The sequence below is a fragment of the Cibotium barometz genome, chromosome 32 (genome assembly GCF_041138505.1).
Source record: "Cibotium barometz isolate CiBa-2024 chromosome 32, ASM4113850v1, whole genome shotgun sequence".
Classification (NCBI taxonomy): Eukaryota; Viridiplantae; Streptophyta; class Polypodiopsida; order Cyatheales; family Cibotiaceae; genus Cibotium; species Cibotium barometz.
The window spans coordinates 45,134,710-45,139,880 of NC_141077.1; positions in this window are offsets into that span (position 1 = coordinate 45,134,710).

Here is a 5,171-nt window from a genome sequence, read left to right on the forward strand (position 1 = left end):
ATATATTATAGAAAAAACACTAAAAAATCAAGAGATTTTGCAAATCAGCAAAAATTGGAGGAAAAAACAAGAAAAAGATTCAGTTGCCAATAATTGCACTAGAAAATCAAGAGAAAGCCATAAAAAGTAGAAAAGATTTAGAAAATGTACTAAAAATACTTGCAAGCTCTCTAAAAACAATACCATGTAAGCTTGATAAGGGAAACTCATCCTTGAGGGAAATTCTATGCCTTCCTAACCAAGGAGGTCTCAACGAATATGCAACTCAACAAGATGGATGCAAATACAAGTTCAAGACTACTCTTTATAATGTAGCAAAGTCATCATGTGACTCAATTGGATACAAGATCAAGACTATTTATAATGTGACTCAATTGGATACAAGATCAAGACTCAATTGTAATGTGGTAAAGTCATCATGTGACTATATTGGATGTGTCTCTCGTGGTCTCTTCCATACAAAGCCACCACCATTTTTTTAGCCTTATGCCTCAACTTTACACCTCATCAGCAACACATGTTGTTGATCACTCTAGTCATTTACTGTCTCTAGAGTCTACATTCGACGGTCTGCTGCGTCAACAAGTCAACCAGGATCTCCATCGTAAGCTCGTGCTTTTTATTGTAGATAAGGTATTTTCATTTATTCATAAGATTATGAGGAATACATCAAAGCATGTAAGTAGCTGTTCACATGGACACCTTCATGAGCCCTTCTACGCCGCATATGAGACCCACGGTCCCATAGCACCCATCTTTTCAGCCATGAGGTCTTCTTCAACATCTTCTACATTCATGCTTAAGCTCCAAACTCAAGTGTCCATCGCCTAGCAAAATGAAGACGCAAAAGGATCTATAACGACATCGAGGGGAGTTTCTTCCTCTACCTTTTGATTTCCTATTTTGTATGAGTCAAGGGTTCTTTGCCCGGGTTTTCCCCCAAAATTTGATTTTTTTTTTTTTGTTGATATAAAGCCTTGATTCGATAAAAGGCAAAGATGTATTCTTATCCCACTTAGGAGTCGAGGGGGGTGACTAAGTAATAATCTCAGCTTCGGTCGTAAGCTGATTGAGGGAATAGTTATGGCATGGGATATACGCATGGCTAGGTCGCCTCTCTGAAATGATGTGATGGAGCTGGAGGTTGGTTGCTTCTTTTACATTTGGGTCTCACCACCTTCGCTTCGAGGGGGTGCTAGAATTACCTGAGTCTCAGTGTGGTGTGAAAGGTCTTTAGTGTGAACACATTAGGTGTGAACCACCTCTATCTAAGGGTCAAAGGTAAGGCCTTGGTGCCTATAAAAGCATGCACTTGGGTCCTTCATTCTAACAATGAGTACCATTCAAGTTGTGCAATCTCTCTCTCATACTTCAGCTCTATTGCTTCTCTCTCTCTCTCTCTCATACTTCAGCTCTATTGCTTTCTCTCTCTCTCTCTCTCTCTCTCTCTCTCTCTCTCTCTCTCTCTCTCTCTCTCACATACACACACACACACCCCACTATGATGATGATATTTCATCCTCCATAGCTCTATGTGTTATCTTGTGGAAGCCAACATCAGATTCTATGTTTGGCCATATACAAAATGTAGGGATACCTAAAGATGCATGGTATACATTGGTTAAGTTGTATAGTGCAAGTACTAAGGCTAAAAAGATGTAGTTAAAGCACAGTTGCATAATGTGTCAAGGGGAAAGTTATGTATCAATGATTACTCATTGAAAGTGAAAGGGATTGTATGTGATCTTGCCTCTATTGAAACACCAGTTGACGATGATGACTTGGTCTTGGTCACTTTGAATGGGCTTGGAAAAGACTATGATCAGTTTCGAACATCTATCTAAACTCGAGAAAATTACCCAAACTTTGAGGACCTTATATCCCATTCGATCAATGTGAGGAGATAAATGTTAGACATAAATCATCCTCTAGAATCATGCAAGAGCATGCCTTCTACACAGACACAAGTAGAGGTAGAGGCAAATCTCTTCATCTAATTATCACTAGGCTAGATTTGAGCTACTTGGTTGGATTAATGAATCAATTTAGGCAGGCCCTAAGGAAGCCACATTTAGATGCGGCTAGGAGGATGCTCAGGAACATAAAGTCCACAATACATTATGGAATTTTCTATAAGGCTAGGATATAAGTATAGGTACATGGGTACACATGTAAATTGGGCTAGCAGTGCCTTGGACAAAGAGATCTACTTAGCGGCCTTATGTTCTCTTTTGAGAGTATTGTCGAGTATAGTACATGGGCCCTGCTATGGCAACATGTGAGGTAGTCTAGTTTGCAGAAGCTACTTTTAGATATAGCTGAGCTTGTGGAAAGGGAATTTGTTATTTATTGTGACAACATGAGTAACATAAGCTGGATAGTAACCTAGTGTATCATGCTAAGACGACACACATTAAGGTGCATTATCCTTTTGAGATCTACTAGTGGCCTTATGTTCTCTTTTGGGAGTATTGTTAGTTGGAGTAGCAAGAAGCAACCGTTGCTTTGTTGATTACAGTACAGGGGCCCTGTTATGGCGATATGTGAGGTATTTTAGCTGTAGAAGCTATTTTCAAATATGGCTAGGCTTGTGGAAAGGGTAGTTATCATCTATTATGTTAACATGAGTAGCATAAATTGGATAGCATCATGCTAGGATGACACACATTAAGGTGTATTATCATTTTGTGATGGAGAAGATTCAAGCAGGTGTGATGTGAATTTGGTTTATCTCAGCACAGAGGATCACATGGCTATCTTCACAAAGGCATTAGGTATGTACAGAGAAGATGTATAGGTTTAGAAGCTTACTTGGAGCGTAGAGTATGGAGGTGCGATCAAGGGGGAGTTTTGAGATATCAAGCTTAACTAGTGTGGATATAGAAGGCATGCCATGATGAAACCTCCACACTTATGCCATTGGCATGGTTGGTAAGATTATAGTTGATATGCGGCTAGTGGTTCACAGGCTATGTGGTGGGGCAGGCTACTTTGGTTACTAGAGTTATGACATAGTTATAGCACCAACTCATATAGTCAGGTTCACACTATGGACCTTGTATGTTTTAGTAGTAGAGTACTATCCTTTTTATAGTATGTACTCTTATCTTTATGTTATGGTTTTAGATAAGTGAAGAAGAAAGATAAAAATTTAGCCATCCATCTCTTTCTTGTGTTCTTGTTACTCGTGTGTGTGAAGAAGTTTGCAATGAGCTCAAGCTCACCCTCTCTCCCACATTCTCAGTATTATGGTTTGAGGGTGGTTTAGTATTAAACATGCTAGTAAGCAATGTAAGTAAATGCAAGAGTTAGATATAATGAAAATTAGAAGGTTAGAAAAGCAATTTAGCAAGGGGGATTCCACAAGAACAAAGAAAGTGCATTTGCTCTAGACACATTAGTGTATTATATATTTATAACTTCTTGCTGAATAACTCTTTAGAGTTTATTCACTAGATTCTTTGATGGTGTGACCAACACATATTAAATCTATTTGTTCCTTTTGGATGCTTATTATCTAATTTTATCGATCTGTCTCCATGTGTAGAGCCTCTTGATAGGCTGTGTCCCTTGATTAGAGATATAAATTAATCCTTACACTAGATCTTATAGCACGCTCCTAAAATACATATGTTTATTATTAAGATCATTATATGGTGTACTAATTGGGGGGATAATGGGAATGCACATATTGTACATGCTAGATTGATATGTGATAAGATTAAAATAGGTAAGGCGTACTAACTATAGAATGTATTAGTACATTGGCCTTGGTGAAAAACGGTACATACATATGGATTAGTCAATACGAGCATATCGATTATTGGTACTGTTAATCCCATTTTGGATTAACAACATGATCCTCAATTGAGGACATTAATAAGTGTCATGGAAAAGGCACTATAAAGGTTGTACATTATGAAATATTGGCCACCCAAGGCCTAGTAAGTAAGTTTTGGGCACCCAAGTGTGAATAAGGGCTAAATGTATATAAGGCATTTTCTCATAATGAAAAGACACAATCCCCTTTGTGCTATTGAGAGCTCTCCCCTTGTGACTTGAGAGGGAGTGAGGAGTGAGAGCATTCTAGCATTGTGCCTCTTTCATGTTTGTGTACTTATGCTTGTGTGTGTGAGAGAGAGAGAGAGTGATTGGTCTATGTGATGATGTGAGCGACTCCATGGTGACAGTGTGGAGGTGGAGCTTGGAGTGCATTGTGTGGAAAATGAAGGGATAAGGTATGTGTGGTAGAAAACAAGGTATGGTTTTGATGCTGTGAATGTTGTGGTGGAGTAGTTTAGGAAAGGATTCATTGGTTATTTTTGATAATTTTGATTTTCACAGCACTGAAAAACACCAATGTGAAGGAGCAGGTTGGGTATTGTTTTCTTCTTTTTTTTCAAAAAATTCCTAAAAGAAAATCACAAACTGTCGATGCGGGAAGTTCCACGTGAAAGTGCAGCAAAGTCGTTCACGTCGTGAACCATTTTCTAAAATTTCACACCGTGAATCGCTCACGTAATCAGTGTCGAGGTTATCACCAAAAATCATGGGATTAAGTTCCGAAAAGCTTAGTAATGCCACATTAGAAAAATTAAAAGTCAGGGGGGAAAGAGAAACATCTGGGCATGGGCATAACCACCTTTACCCCTGCAGCAGGGAATTGGTGTGGTGCTCTATGTGCATATTAAATCATACCACTACCGAATGTCCACAGTTAAGAGCAAGGCCATTACTTTATTGTGCTCACTGTGTAAAATTGGAAAATCATGACACTTCAATGTGTAGATATCCAAGGTTTCAAAATGTGGCACAACAAAGAATCACTCGATGGCTACTATTGTTGTTGGAATTCGACTTTACTGTCAACAGTAAGGAAGGGAACACATCATGTGTTAGCCGACCACTTATCCAGAATTCCAAATGGAAAACTAGCAAACTGGTGTCGACCTTCCTGATGCGTGTTTATTCAAGTTGGACTTGGTACTTGAGTGGAGCGAAGAGATCTCAGAGTATCTAGCTTATGGTTTCTCATCGGACATACCTTTGAACAAAGATAAGATGCAGAGCAGCTTATCAAGCTTGTGGCACCATATCAATTGATTTCGGGAGAACTATATAGGCTAGGAAAAGACAATGTGCTCAGACGGTGCGTAAGAGAGGATGAATTT